Here is a 16,219-nt window from a genome sequence, read left to right on the forward strand (position 1 = left end):
TGGGTCTATTTGCAACTATAAATGACTCATTCCTTAAATTATATTTATATTTGTCACTTACACTCGGCATATTTCCACTTCTGGCAAAAAACAATTAAAGCACTTTGCATAAATACAAATGCCTTAGTGGCAACAAATTTAGGGCCACAAACAACGGAAATGAGTGCTCATCATAGCATTGTTCATGCTGCACTATTGAAATATATTTGCTTGCTACGCTCCCATTCGACACATTTCGAATCTGCGTTTTCGTAAAATACGTCGAACTGCTTTTATCAATAGAATTTAACATCTACGGGGATAGCTGAGCATTCTTTGGTTATTTCTCCAATTCAAGTTTCTTAACCGTATTCATATATTTATTGTGATAACTTCGTTTCTCTGTTTAAACCTTCCTCAGATATAAAAAGGTGACAGCATTAATAGACATACGTCGTCCATGATATCCGAACATTACTTCATTATTCGAGACATATTAATTCCGATAGTCATTTCCGAATTAGTCTCTGTGCGTTTATTTTCTAAAAATGATGTTTTTAATTTATTCCGGTTTGGTGCGTTCAAACGCTCATAACAAAAAATGGAGGTGCTACAATCCTAGGGTAAGGGCTAAAATACGAAAATTGGCTATATTTCACAAGTACATCCGTCATTAAATTTAAATTCCTCTCCATTACGTAAATATTAAGTTCAAATCGTTCTCCTAACGTTCACATCATCGTGGTAACTAAGACGACCTTAAGTATTGTTGAGGGCGAATAAGCGAGTTGTTCGCCCATTCGGCCCATTTCAATGACATTTTGAGTGTTTTTTTTTTCGCTTTTTTTTAGCAACTTATGGACCCAATACTTGAACTCAGGTGACACAAATATGTTTCCACCCCCCTAATTACCCGCTTGATGAATTCAAGCGCCCATCGACTCGTTAGAATATATTGGAGCATTCATTGTTGCATCGCCTGGTCCAGAAATTATCATACTCGACTAGACTCGACTCGTGATCAAAAAGTGCTACTCGCACATCCCTACAAAGTATGGGAACTTATTTAAAGTATAGAGCAAGTGCGTTCGAACGCAGATTCAGAAATATTCCAGCAAAAAAAGCCGTTCGGTCTTCCGCCGCTGTGCCGCTTCGAGACGTCGTAGAAGAAAATTTTTTTTCTCAACTTATCAATGGATTGAGCACAGTGACCTTCGAGGAGAACAAAACCATGTCGATACGTTTTACTTAAAAAGCCAAGAAATATAAAAGTTTAAAATATAAATTATCTAATATTATTGTAAACAATACTGAATAGGACTAAAGTTGCCGATATAAGGAATAAAAATATGCAACATTACCGAATAAAAATTGATAGATGAATACCATGAAGTTAAAAGAGCCATATATTACATTACGGCTGCTTTGTAATATCATGTACTATGGCTATAGCTTGCCGGACACAGGCAGAGCACACGCGGCAGCGAGATGCGGTCAGACTAGAAACTAGGAGAGTGCTAGGGACATGAACATGCAAATAAAACTACTAGTTAGTAATAGAAAACGAAAAGTTAATGTAGAACGTTATTCATGCATGATATCAGACATGACAAGGAATGCATGCAGATAGCAAGTACTAACAAATATAGTTAGTTATTAACCGTACATGATTAGCCTAATTTACCAAGTGCGAGTCACTCAATCCTAGAACTATCCCAGGTGTTATGGTCCCTTACTATATGCGAAAAATGGACATCTTATATCTATCGTTTCTGGATTTTATTTCCCTAATCTTATCATTGTGGGTGCTAGTTACTACCATAATAATTAGGCTCTCTCAAAATATCTTGAACATCGATCAAAAGTATTCTACGTGAAATTTCCGCAAAATATTTAGTAAAATTTTTCCCTTACATCGGTTAGACTTTACCGTTCTTCATTCCTAATTAATTCGCTAACGCTGCTTTGTTTATTTAAAGAGCTTTTAGCAAATCTCGCTGCGGTCACCTGCAATCCATCTATCTATCCGACACCATTCCTTTTTCACACGGGCCCCATGCACGAGCGGCGTACTCCAGCGAGAGAACTTTCTGTCGGATTTTCCAAGAATTCTTTTAATAAATCCTAATTTACGATTTGCCTGCAATTTGATTTATTGACTGTATTGTAGTTTTATAGAGGCTAGCTAAGCTATCGCTATTTTTCTGAAAACAGGTAGAGAATATTCGCTTTGAAAGAAGGAATTACAGATGTTCGCTATTACTACAAGTATTGGCAATCGCAGTGATTTCATTGCCGTTTCACAGCGACCTTGCCGAGGATTTATTACTTTAAACGTACCTAAGTAGGTCTAGTTAATATACCTACTTTATTATGTTCTTAACTTTCACCTATTAATTTAGTATTTAATTCTATAAATGCCCTTTTTAAACCCATCGTTTCGTTGATTTCGCTGTCCTATACTTCTCTGCTAATTTCTTGTGTTCTTCTTCGGGGATATCTTGACTAACATTCTTCATTTTTGAATGCATGATTCTTTGTCACTTGAGACATTTATGGACATCACCATCGTACCAACTAAACTCTGAATTAATTTTCTTCTATTGAGTGAAACCAAGAAAAGCATTCCAAACATCTTCAACGCTATGGTCTCGCTTAATCTTTAAACGTTTCGTAATAATTTGCTAACTCATGTCATAAACTATTGAAATCTGTCTTATGGTATATGTGCATATAATTTTCTATGACTGGCTATCTCTTTATCAGATTTGTTTTTGAGGCTTCAGAACTATTTATTGAGGCTTCATGATTACTAATGCCATTTATGGCTCAAATATTAAGCACAATATCAGGTCTATTTGTCGCTAAAAAATCTAGAATGTTAATTCCTTTTGTCGGTTTTGTTACTATTTGGAGTAAATAGTTGGACTTAAAAGTATCGGGCAGTATTTGGATAATTCTTTATCCTACTTGCTGTTTTTAAAACTGTATTTCTTCCAATATATCTAGGGTGAGTTGAATTTTTTTAAAACCTATAATAATAACAACATTTATAATGATAAAATAAAATCATTATAACATTATTATAATATAACAATTATAATATTACAATCATTATAATTATTCTTTCCAATTGTAAATTGTATTTATATTTGAGTGAGGTGGCCGGTAATTTGCGAATGTAAAAATCCTTTTTGTCGAGGATTGGATACGATATAACGATAACCATGATATGTTTTCTTTGTCATTATCTGTAACAATCTCAGCCCTACTTACAATTTCTTCTTTCACAGCTATGATCATTCCTCTTCCTACCTTCACCTTTCGGTCTCATCTACATACTGACAATGAGTATGACTTCAGAAATATCTCGGTATCTGCTGTTCAAATTGACAACCAACTCTCAGTTCCCATCACTACGTCAGCCTCGGTACATAATAAATGGTGAAAATCATCGATTTTCTTTTTGATGTTACGGCAATTGACAAATACGACAAATACTGGTTTATTATGGCACAGCTGACGTTTCTCTACCTTGAAGTTACTAGATTTATCATTAAAAATTGGCGATGCTTAGTTCGAGACGCCTTGGGTCTCTATTTTCATTTTTGGATGAATGTATGTTCCGGAAAACTTTTGATTTTACCCCATTATTTATGAACCCACATTAACCTCTACACTCTGGTCTACCACCTACCCATAAAAAAGACCTACAGTGCTCAAACATATTACTCCCTAGACATCTAGATGCCTCGGCCGTGTAATGGACTCCCGAAAGACGATTCAGAGGGGTTTCACACCATCGGATTTCCGGCCTAAGGTCCACGAAGGAGGCCCGTGCAGAAACGGCGCAGCCTCTGGTTTATGCCTTCCACTCGGCTCCAAACCAGAGAACCACGATCGATCCTCGGAACAAAACTGCAAATCGCCAGCGACCCCCTCGCCACCACAAGTGCCATCAAATACAGAGATTTTTCTTTTCGCAGATGATGTGACGGTGGCGCCAAATACATGAAAGAATAAATAAATACATTCGAAGAGTGCGACGAGGGATCAATGAGGCTCATAAAGTTTCGCGCTCTTTTGGGGGGGGGGATATTCTCAAGGGGAGGGGCGGGCCGTGGAAACCTTTTCTCCTCTCCCCCCAGCTCCGACCGCAGCTCCTCTAGCGGCGAGTCCGGGAGATCCAACCTTCCGACGGACCCCGATAGATGTCACGTATCTCCATGGCACGAGGAAGCAGAGCTTGCGCAGGGTTACATGCCCAAAAATACATATGTAAGGGAAGAGGGGTTCAGTATATAGGAACACGCCAAAGGGTCGAAGAGGCAGAGGGGATTCTCCGCCATTGTGTGTACCCAGAATGCCGCAGTTATCGGTAGAGAGCGCCGCGGTGCGCACCCCGTGGGCTGGTGTCTCGTTAGTGCAGCTCTAGTGCGAGGGGGAAGGGGGGAGTGGTGCACGGAGGAGGATCACTGCACATTGCAAGGTGAGTGGCCAGGGTTCGATTACCGACGGAGGCAGAAAATGTGCATTCAGGTGCGACCGATCCCAGCCGGAGCCCTTATAATGCTCCTGCGCTACGATCGCATTTCAGTTGTGCATTTGGGATATGATCGGCTCCACTGCATACTTCGTCACATGCTGGCCAATCTTCTAAAAGAAGGTATTTTGCGTTACGTTAGAGGAGCCTTATTTTGCCAGTGATGTATACATGTTAGCTACAGAGCGACCCTGGATTGATACCAGTCAATACTGTTCTATACTTCCATTACATTGCTGTCGCTCCAGGCACGGTTGGTGAGTTGGCTTCCCGTCTCGTGGTCACGGGTTCATATCCAGGTGGAAGTGTGAGCGATCCCCGCAATGCGGTAGTTGCTTCAAATTCGGCACAGTGTCCGTCGCTCAGCTGTGGTTCCTTTCATTCCTCCTGCCAAGCAATGAATGCTCTCTCCATCCCCAAGTGAAACGGAGTCCCGACAGTGCAATGAGTTTCAATGAGAGCGAGTCGACCTGATTGGTTGGACTGCTCGCCAATGATTTCAAATGCAGCATTTTAAACCCTCGTGCAATCTATCCTAGAGTAACCCATCCTCTGCTTCGCGAACCATGGAAGACTCGCATTCAAGAGGCTCGCAGCATGAGGTGGTCGATTTTGAAACGACCGGTCAGGGATGGCTCTCACATTTCCAATCAAACCTTCGGATAAAAGTGCGGCGAAAAGATATTCAATCGGGAGTGTAACTCACACTTGGAGATGCTCTCGAAAAAAAACTTTCAACTCTTTTTAACTCCGCAGCGTATTTTTTTTTTTTTTTTCAACCCCAGAAAGTGAATTGAATTGGAAAGAGATTGATTAGCAATGCACAGAAAGCTGAGAAGAGGTGGCGCTCAGGGAACCGTAAATCAATCCTCAACTTGTCCTCGGAATAAATAAGCACGTGGTCTCACCGCAACGAACAGTGTTCGCGGAATCGACGTTTTCACGGCATCGCGATCACTTCCGTTCCGTCCTTTAACCCCTCCCACTCATGCGGGGGTTGCGTGAGGGTGACTCTGGTGCTCCCCTTCGAAGGGATGCTGCTCCTATCGAAGCGAATAGTACGAAATTATCCGAAGCACGACAGGCAGAAATTAGCAAAGTGGAGTGTAGACACACAGGAAGGCTGGAGGCGTTCGAGAGAGATGTGGGTGTGGAGAAGAATGGAGAAGTGGACGGAGAGGAAGGTGGACAACGAAGTGCTGGACGTGGTGGGGGAGGATAGGCAGTTACTAAATGAGAACAGAGGCTAATAAAAACCTGTCGACCATGCATATGTTTGCATGTGATTATGTTAAGTAGCAAAGATTTTTGGGATTAAAAATTGTAAATTTGAGAAACGCAATTACTTCACTCATGCCACGCTGCAAAATCAATGACTTTTCGTCTCAACGAGATGCAATTTCTCGAATTCACCCAGCAAGCTATTCCTTTCATGGCATTAGTTAGCCAAATGAGTTAGTGCTGAGATTCCCTGCAGCTCAGTAGCGTAAGCAAAATTCCGGAGGAAAAACTTTTTATGGATGCTGAACTGCACCCTAATTCGAGAAAAATTGTTGCCATGGAAACTGATGGAGAAAGAGCAACGCTATGAAGAGCACACAAGGACTGGAGCAAAGAAAGAGCGGTGGTCCAAGGCACGTGGCCGAGTGTTTCCGGAGGCTCGCCGAATGCTCAAAAGCGTGAGAGACGAAGTGAAGTTCGGAGTCAAGAGAAAAACGACCGGGCAGCAGACATTAATCATATGAGTTAGGCACCAAGTAAGTTGTGAGTGCGAGCATAAAACATAGAAGAGGTGAGGGAGGCGTGTTGGACTTTGGGAGAAATTATTTCGATCGAAAGCGAAGAGAAAAGCGCCAAGTATTCGAAAACAGGGAGTGCGTGAATCAAGTCTTAAACAAACCCCGATCCACCTATAGTTAGTTCTCCGTACTTATTTATAATCGAAGAGTTCAATCTAATAAGTCGTAAAAGTACAAATCAATGCTCAGAATTATCGCTAATAATAAAATTTCCACACCTTGCGTCGAAAAATTTAAAAACTCATGCCTTTATATTACACCTTAAGTGTTTTTCCAGTTACCGCGAGAAATGTAATCTGTTGAGAGTGAAGAAAAATTTTTAACCGTGTGAATTAAATGGTTATTTGCGCAAAAAGACTAGGAAATGTATATCCCTCCACCGTCCACCAAACTATGAGGCTTTCCGGATAGTAATAAGGCTATCAGCTTTTGCCCATTTGCATTTTTCATTAAGGTTTTCCTCGGAATCCCGCGAGAATTCGTACGTGTGTCTTCGCTAGCAGTATATCGCATTTCAATGCTACGTCCGTCAATTTTAGCCCTCCGCGATCAAACGGACCGTAGAGCTGCGTGCTCCGTATTCGCATGTATTTATACCAAATCATAGCGTTCGTAGATTTTAATATGATGGCATGAGTCTTGTTGGGGAGGGGCCATACGTGAGCCGGGCGTTATCACCTGCTCAACTGCGCGGACACGGCCCGTGAGAGGCAGCGAGGTTACACTCTCTGACGGACGCCACGCTCCACACCGTCTCAGTTTCCAGCAAGGCCGTAGCCAGAAAATATTTTCGGGGGGTTATGGAATTGTAGACAAACATAAAATTATTTTTATGAGATAAATAAAAGAGCGTATACGGTTAAATATGCATATTTTATTGTAAACCCTTAAAGGAAAATATAAAAATATTATTATAAAATTGAATTTAGCTTCCTAGCTTTTTTTGCTGCGACCAAATGAACTAACTCCTCGGTGGGTGTCTCTGCGGTCCCTCAGGAGGCTCATAAGTCACATCTCTACTAATTCACGGCACTACTATTTCACTCATTGCACTACAACTACACACACTGCACCTACAAATTCGCTTAGATAATTACTGACTTTAGTCGTATTGGACTACTAGATGTCCCTGCGCCGCTATATAATATCGTCGTGTGAGCACCAAGTGAGCATAAAGTATCTATATATTTTTTTTCATTTCGGGGGGGGGGGGGGTATCAATCCCCCTTGATCCCTCCCCTGGCTACGGCCTTGGTCTCGAGTGAGCATATCTTCTGAATTAGCGCCCCACCACAGACCTAATATCTTTAAAAATGGAGACGCCTCCGCCCGATACTGGTCGTGGCCCTCTGATTCGGAGGATTTTTTCTCATTGATGATTAACCCGCCTGATTGATATCTTTGAATAGTCTCTTTTGCAGTCACCAGCTGCTCGTCTGAATTTACAAAAATGCTGATGTCATCAGCATATAATAGCTGTATGACGAAAACCTCCACGCGTGTTCGCTGCGTACGACCGGTTCCGTCGCAATGGCGAATAACAGCTTAGACAGCGGACAACCTTGTCTCACGGAATTTCTAATTTCAACGGCGGTGGTGAGGGCATTGTTGATTTTAATCCTGGCATTCGCGTTTGAATAAAGAGTGCTAATGAAGCCAATGAATTTGTTGGGGAAGAGCATGCGTTTCATTATCTCCACAATATATCGAACGCGAACAAAATCAAAGGCCTTCCTGAGGTCTACAGCGAGTGTGGAGCAAGGGTCTTTTTTTCATTTCGGATGCGCACATAATTATATCTCGGATGAGTAAGGTGGCATCTATTATGTTTCGTTGCCTTGAGATTGCAAATGTAGCGGGGACAAACAAGGTCCGTAACCTCGATCATGCGGTTTTTAAGCATATGCGCCAATATTTTATTCGCTGTTGAGGAGTGCTGTCGTCCTGTAGTCGAGGAATGATTTTGGGCGACTTCGGGAGGAGGCTAATAAGGACGCATCTTTGGCTACGACTCGGAGTTCCGTCAGTCAATGACTGGACGAGAACATTTTTTAATGTTTTCCCAAGTATATTCCAAAAGGTGACATAGAATTCAAACGGTAATCCGTCCATACCTGGCGCTTTTCCTTTTCGTAGCGATTTTATTACGTCATCGAGCTCCCCATCAGTGATGCCGCCGGTGAGTGTATCTTGCGCTTCCAGAGGGAGGGTTGGAAGATTGGGGGGCATGTCGGCCTCACTCCAAGGGGCGTAGCCCTGGAAGGTGTTCGAGAGGTGTGCGGTGTCTTCCTGGCCATCTTTGTTGTTTGCGAGGCGAGGCGAGAGTGTCTTGGTTTGTTGTAATCTTACAGTGCGTTGGAGGTCAGCAAGGCCCGATGTATCAGGGTTTAATTCCTGCTGCCAAGCACCGTGAACCATATTTTCTTAGTTCTAAATTAAACATTGCAGTTTTCAATGAGGGAGCGAGTTTTTGAAAAGTAGCATGTCTTTCTGGTGCTTGCATAAGGTCATTCAATGCACTTCTATAGAAATAGAGTTACTGTGAAATGTATTTGTTTCGACCTTTTTCTCTGTAGTTTCTTCATATAACTCGATATTTTACACGGAAAAAAAAGTTTAGTTAGAACTATCGAATTCTGATGAAATTTATCAAACTTTTGGGTTCATATGGCACATTGAAAAATTCAGTAATTATTGCCAAACCAGTTTGATAAATTCTATCAAACTAATTTGGTAATTGTTACCGAAATGGCTACAGCAGTTCGATAAAAACTATCAAAATCGAAAGGGTAATAAAATCGACGTAGCGTGCACATGTGAACGATTTTCAACCCAGAAAACACTATTATGATTGAAAATAATAAAATTAGGAGTTTGGCGTAAGTTTCTGCAAAAAAAACACAAAGAAAAGTGGAAAAATAACAAGCCTGCATGAAGCATTGAACGTGGGCCCTCCGCGTGGTAGCAACGGACTCTAAAAACTAGTCTAAATCGGTTGTCATAATAATAGCTAACTTAAACGCTCTAATATATTATTATTGTAAGTATTTAACCTTTGTTTTGAAATGTGAATAAGGTGTGACTACAGTTTCCCTTTGTATGCTTAAGAGGAATACTTGATGCACACAATTGCATTACGTAGTTACTCCATATGAATATCTAGTGCAGATGCGCAAGAAAACTTTATTTGCAGGCTTATTACATCGACATAGAGATGTCTTTAACGTGCTGGGTGATATCCTTAGCATGGATTGGGTCTAGTATCACGGCTTTTATCACATGTTATTAAACATGATCGCGAATGATTATACCTCAGGAATACCTCTAATTAAAGTTTTAATGTGTCGAAATACACAAACATCTCCTTACAGCTTTAATATCTATGATAATATGCGATTCAATCAATGTCTTTGATGCACCAGCTAACGGGTAGTATTGCAATTTAAAGCAGGAAAAAAACAGAAAAATGAACGTAAACAAAATTAAAACGTTATCGCCATCACATATTTAAATATTGAAAACAAAATCATTTCTACCAACTTATCTTTTATGTAAGGCCTGTTTAAGAATCTTTCAACAGCAAATGTGTATTGGTATAAACATAAGAGGAACGATAAACCGTTCGATAGATTACGAAACACTTGGTAAATTCTATCAAACTAAATTTGCATAGCAATGTAGAGTTTGATAATTTTTACCGAACAAGCAATCACCTTCGTAAAATTAATCATAACTTCGATAAAAGTTATCAAACTCAGAATCGTATTGAATTAATTCGGTTATATTTACGAAACCCTTCCGTACAATTGACCAAATTATGCAATACCAAAATGTTTGATGAAATATATCAAGAGCTCACGCTAGCGTTTGGTAAAATAAATCAAGTGCTTAATAATTTGCATCAAAGTTTAAGTATATTTAACAAAAATAATCCCTATCACACCAGTTCGATAGTTTTAATCAAATCTTTTTTTTCCGTGTAGGTTTGAAGACTTTGTCCCACCAATTATTGAAGTCTGCCATGGGGCGAATGGAGAATATATATTGGGCCAACGATTCGATCTCTTACGGCAAATATATTTGTCAATGTATTAAATTCAAAAAAATGCTATTGTCAAATTACACATTTATTAGTTATAAGTTACTCCTCACACAAACAGAACACTACCCCCACAACATAAACAATTGCGAACAAAACCAATCTAATGTAATCTGGCTGGTTAGGGTGAACTGGTTCAACGGGAACGCGCCTGCGGCGCATCAATTAATGACTATTCGATCTATAATGGCAAATCGAATGTTTTCTTCCTCAAGGATGCCTACATCCATTCTCCAATATGGAGAGGGGGGTTGCCGGACAGTGTAAGTTGTGTCAGCGAGGTTAAGGTCGAGCACGAGAGCGCAGTGATCTGAAGTGCTTACAGTTTGGATGGAAGTGAAGAGGGGTTTGATGGAAGGGGAGAAATAGTCCATTCGAGTGCGAGACTTGCGCCCTGCTCTCGCGAAAGGGGCGGGCGTCGGGAAGAAGGGAGGCGTCGCGTCGGAGGCACGCGTGCTTTGGAGCGGTTCGACCGGGAGGTGATTTTGTCGCGGTTGGTGTGCGAGTCCTCGCGTCCGTATATCGAATTGAAATCTGCCCCCTTTACAGCCTTCCCAGCGAACGCGGTTAAGTATGACAGTAGATCGTCTTCGAAACAACGGTCACGTGCATGTCTATTTCCTTCCCCGGATGGGGTATAAAAATTGATAAAATGGACTTCGGCGGCAACGATTGATAAAATACGTCCTGGGGGGTGACGCTTAATGTGGTGACAGGAGATGACATCGCGGAGACAAGTGTGACAACACCTAGGTTAGTCCCTAGGTTATTAGAAAATATCTGAAAATTTGGGTTCGGCCAGATAAAATCAAAAGTCGTCTCCTGTAGCAGAACAATATCAGGCTCCAAGTTCTGGACAAAGGACGAGAGGAGTTTCACTTTAATCGGGTTTGAGACCCTGGCAATGTTTAACGTTAGACAGCGCATGGTGGGAGTGAGGCGGGTTGCCACTTACCCTCTTTGTTTTCTTCACTTGTGCCGACGGCCTGCTCCCATTCGCCCGTTTCCGGGTCGCCTCGGGCTCTTCCGCGCCGATGTCTAAACTGCGCCACGTCCAAGGCCTCCTCATCCGCACTCTCACTCCGTCTCGGAGACAGGGGTGAAGAAACGGCTTCGGGTGACGCTTGGTCTCAACTTGGGTGGGCCGAACAGGGAGGAGTCAGAGTTTGCATTAGTGGACATGTTTCCAGGAATAAGGAATAGGAGGTCGAAGGGATGTTGATTTCCAAGTCCTCAGGTGTGGGTATCGATGTCCTTTGATGCAGAAGGCTGGCTAGCGTCCTTCTCCTCCATTGTCCGGAAGAGGTCCTCGCTGTTGATTGTGGCTTGGGTGGGTTCCGAATTACGCAATTACATTACCATTTTCCCTCATAGCGTATCCTTCCCGTTTGCGTTGCATGGCAGGGGCAGGGGTGCAGTCGACTGCGCCGGGAGGGGGTGCCGAAGTGTGGGAGGGGGCCAAAGCGGCAGGAGGGGGTCTCGGAGGGGGGGGGGGGACGTCCAACAATGCCTCACGCGCTCGCCGCTTCCGATCTGGGTCGGACTGTCTGCTCCAATGGGCCTCGCGGGTAAGGCTGGAAAATCGTCTATCGGACGGTGCGGTCCCAAGTGCGATACCTCTGCCCCTGCGTGCTGCCCCTTCCAAAGACCGAGCGGATTACGAGGGCCATCGCCTCCTATGCGTAACTGGTGCTCCTCTCGTGCTCCACTTGCGCACGCACGCACGCTCCTGTCCCTCGTGTATTACGTTGTGCGCACGCCTTAATAAAAGAAGGTATGCCGGTTTCTTTCACCATGCGGGCTAATCTCGTATCTGTGTAGAACCTTTGCAGGCGGTCGCTTCCCCGTGTACTCTCCAACATTTTTTTTAACCTTTCCGAAGCTGGATAATTACTTCGATATCTCCTCCATTCCAATCTCGAAGGGGAGACCAAAGATCTTCACTCGGACAGGTGTTCTCGATGGAGCACTCACTTTATTCTCTCGTTTCCTCTTGAAGGAAAAGGGTACACGCCTCGCTCCATCTCCCATGATTATCTACACTCTTTCCTCTGTAAATAATTTCCCAAAAACCATTCTTCTGTTAAAACCAAATCGGATTCCGTAGATATCTTCATCCACGAAGCCCAGCGTTTCCGTTAAGAAATTGTAGACCTCCAGTGGTAAGGGAAAATCTTCTTTTTCATGAGAAGGCGATTGCTTCGTCGTTCAGGCCCGTATGATAGGGGCAGAGCGGGGGGGGGGGGGCGAAGCCGAAGCGGTGTCGGCCAACGAGGTCTCGCTCGCCGGTCGAGTGTTCCCGTCAACCGCGTGCTCGGTGCAAACACGTCCGACTACGAAGGCTACCGAGGCGTCATTGGCCGGTATAGTCCCCGATGACGCCTAGGTAGCATGGCCAGCTTAAATACTCGCCCGAAAATCGAAAGATATTGGTTCGAGTCCAGGTCAAGGCGAACGATTTCTTTCTCTGGGGATTTTTCGCACAATTTATGCATTGCAGTTGACGCCGTATAAGTAATCATCGTGGCGGTACACTCAAATCTTCCTGCTCTTCTTTTTCTGGAGCGGGAGACAAAGATTGGCATCCGAGTCTGAGAGAAATATACCAGTGGCATTGAGCACAAAACTTCCCCCAATTTGAGCATCATTATTGCCGTCCGATTTTCAAGTGTTTAACTATAATTTTTAGCCAAATTCTACTTATTTTCCATAAGTCATTTATGCAGGATTTAGCTGTCATGTAGAACTTTCAAATCCTATAAATCAGGTTGATCATTAGCTAATTAAATATTATCACAAGCTCGTTATCTTTAAAAAATTTCTTAAATTCTATTTAATACATTAAGTTAGGTTGTCTCTGGCAATTATCAACCCCTTCACATTCAAGCTGTTAATACACAATTCTAGTGAAGGAAAAGGCAAATATGAAAAGGTTAGCTGGCGGAACAGCGGAGTGGAGGCCTGCAAATCCCACCTACCTACGAATTGTTTACTTATGATGATGATGAATACATAATGTGGACGCGGTTGGTCAAATAGCGGTCCGTAGAAATGGAGAGGTCAGCAAACAATAAGAATACGGAAAACTTTGTTGAATGAAGGTGTAATTTTAAGTGAGTGTAAGGGAATCTGTAAATTTTAAAACAGCAGAAGTCTATTAAGTAAATAATTTGAGACAAACTATGCATCTTAAAGGCTGCGAAATGCATCACTTCGAACTTTTACCGTGAATTGATAAGTTGCCCGATGCAATATTCATTGAAAGAAAAAACTGAGTAAGAGCTCAAGTGGTTGGCCCAATTACCTGCCTCTCAAACCACCACTTGATATTCTCTCGTGAGTGTTCTTCGTATATCCACCCTTCATTATGCATCCCATTTAATATTTGATCAACTGAATGAGAATTACCCCCGTGAACAACGTGAATTATCCCCCAGTTATCTCCCTTCCAACATTCCCTGTCATTTCCACCACATATTCCACACCTCAAATTATTTGCCTCCCTCGTTCCTTTCACTCCTCCATCCTTGTTTTTAATGATAGACTTTGTGAGTACGTCTCAATTAAGAGGCAGAGATCGAGTTAGAATATCTGTTCCTCGACATTAAATCCCATTTCAACGAGAAAAACGACGTGGATTTTGGATGTGGCTGACGTCTCCGTTCCTAAGTTGAATATTTTACCTAATATTTGGTAGCGGGCCGATGACTCGGTTTTCGTCAGTAAATACTCGCAAAGCATACCCATGAATTCCAAAATGACAGTTTTTCACCCGCGTGGAGACATAAACATATCACCAGATCGATCTTTGGCTTGTGCCAAAGTTTTCCATGTTCTTATTATTTGCTCTCTGTTTCTGCGGACGGCTGTTTCACTGATGGAGGTAAATCCCAATCGCAGCTCGTGAGATATCCCGACAACACTTGACGCATCCACTGCGCATCCTAATTGACCAATGGGCCAAAATTCCTCTCCACATATTCCTAACACAAACCAAGTCATACCATATACCAATGCAAATACCCGATACCAATTCGAAACCAATCTATCGGCGTCAAAAAACCACGAAGCTTCGATGAGAATTTTCGAAACTGTAGGGCATCGGCGCGTCATGTTCACGTTTAACATTTTACATTATTGATAGTGACCTTTATTTTGGTAGCTTATGCCATTGTCAAGATAATCACTTATCAAAGTAAATATTGTAATATTTTTTGATCTGCTGATGATGAAGAATGAACTGTACAAAGTTAAATGCATTTTTCTTAAAAAAATTCAGGAAAGCTGTTTCAACTCTAATCCTCTTTAAACTTTAATGAAAACTTGCCTTAACATCGTCTTAATATATAATGATGGTTTCGATGCGAAAGATTAAAACAAAAAGATAGTAAGATTGGGTAATTAATTGTGGAATTTCCACAAGAAGGCAAATGCGTCATTAATTACTTAAGTAAGCACTCCTTATATGATCATAGAACATCATGTTTCGAAAAACTGTTCTTCTTACACTCCAGAACATTTTAAATTGACATTTATGCCTTACAACTGTGTCAATAGCATGACCCCATTTTTCTCAAGAGTGTTCTATAGCAAAAAATTAACTTCGTTCAAATTATTTCAAGAGCGAAAGTAAACAATTATTTTCATTAATTCATGAATTAATAATGTATAAATAATAACACTGCATTCTGGTGCTTTTAAATAGTTTCCTAATTCTATTTAATAAAGCAAAACCATAAAAATAACTTAAAATAATGTCGATAAAACTTTTAAGAAAATCATTTTTGTTAGACGACTCCTTATTCGCAGCCATTGATTGATATGCAAAAAATGGCTCTAAGGGGATTTTAACAATGAGGTTTTCTTACCCTCAACTTTGAAACTACTAACATATTACGCTGCAAGCAAGAGGTGTTTGGCAGCGGATGACCCATTAGAGGATTAGAATTTACTTCAATGAAAGTGCGCTAATATATGACACATACGGCACATGATAGCGTACACTTCATAAGTAGGATATCGACTAATCCATACGTATATTTGTCTATATCAAATTCATGAAGGCGATCTGCCTATGAAGCTAGAAGAGGAAAAATGTGCTGTTAAAATACCAGGAAAGTTCAGAAAAATAAATTAAAAGATACCAAAGTTAGTAAGCTACACCTAAAGTCAACTTACCTATTTCTAGGTGCTAACGCTGTTGTTATTGACTCTTATGGACCACAGAAAAAAAGTATATTCAAATCTATCTGATCTACAGTCTACCTCTCTTATTTAATTTTTAAGAACTGATCTACCGTAGGTTGTTGACATTTCTATGATATACTTAGTTAACTTCGTCGGAAAATAAAATACTCTTGAGTTTACATAATAAATCTGTATCGTCTAGTTTGTATCTGCGGTCCGATAGTAATTCCAATCCGAGTTTTTCTAATAGGTCAGCGACACCAACAAAACCATCGTTACGATTTTTCACGTACCTATCAGCTCTTCTCTGCACGCGTACTAACTCTGTTTTTAAGCCTATTTCATGAGGATCCCAAACACTGGCAGTGTATTCTAAATGGGGTCGAACGAGGGAGAAATAGTTAATTCCCTCACTTTGTCGTCGCATTTTCCTAATATTCTTTTAGCAAAACCCATTCTACGATTAGCTTAACCCGCTATTTTCTTAATATGTTTATGCCACGATATGTCATTGTTGAGTCAAACTTTTAGATATTTTACGTATTCTACAGTTTCTAATTGGGTATATATCTATCTTTTGGGGAATTATTTTTTTCCAGAAATTCAGTACTA

The 16,219-nt window shown here is 41.4% G+C and overlaps 1 protein-coding gene across 1 annotated transcript in view; it reads left to right on the forward strand.

The window, feature by feature from the left end:
* The first annotated feature begins 4,311 nt into the window (after positions 1 to 4,311).
* Positions 4,312 to 16,219, forward strand: part of LOC124153322 (putative fatty acyl-CoA reductase CG5065) — a 341,130-nt gene continuing 329,222 nt past the window's right edge. Inside the window, exon 1 of the mRNA XM_046526419.1 lies at positions 4,312 to 4,468. The gene's annotated coding sequence lies outside the window, so the exon portion shown is untranslated. The remainder of the gene's footprint in view (positions 4,469 to 16,219) is intronic.

The sequence above is a fragment of the Ischnura elegans genome, chromosome 2 (assembly GCF_921293095.1).
Source record: "Ischnura elegans chromosome 2, ioIscEleg1.1, whole genome shotgun sequence".
Taxonomy (NCBI): Eukaryota; Metazoa; Arthropoda; class Insecta; order Odonata; family Coenagrionidae; genus Ischnura; species Ischnura elegans.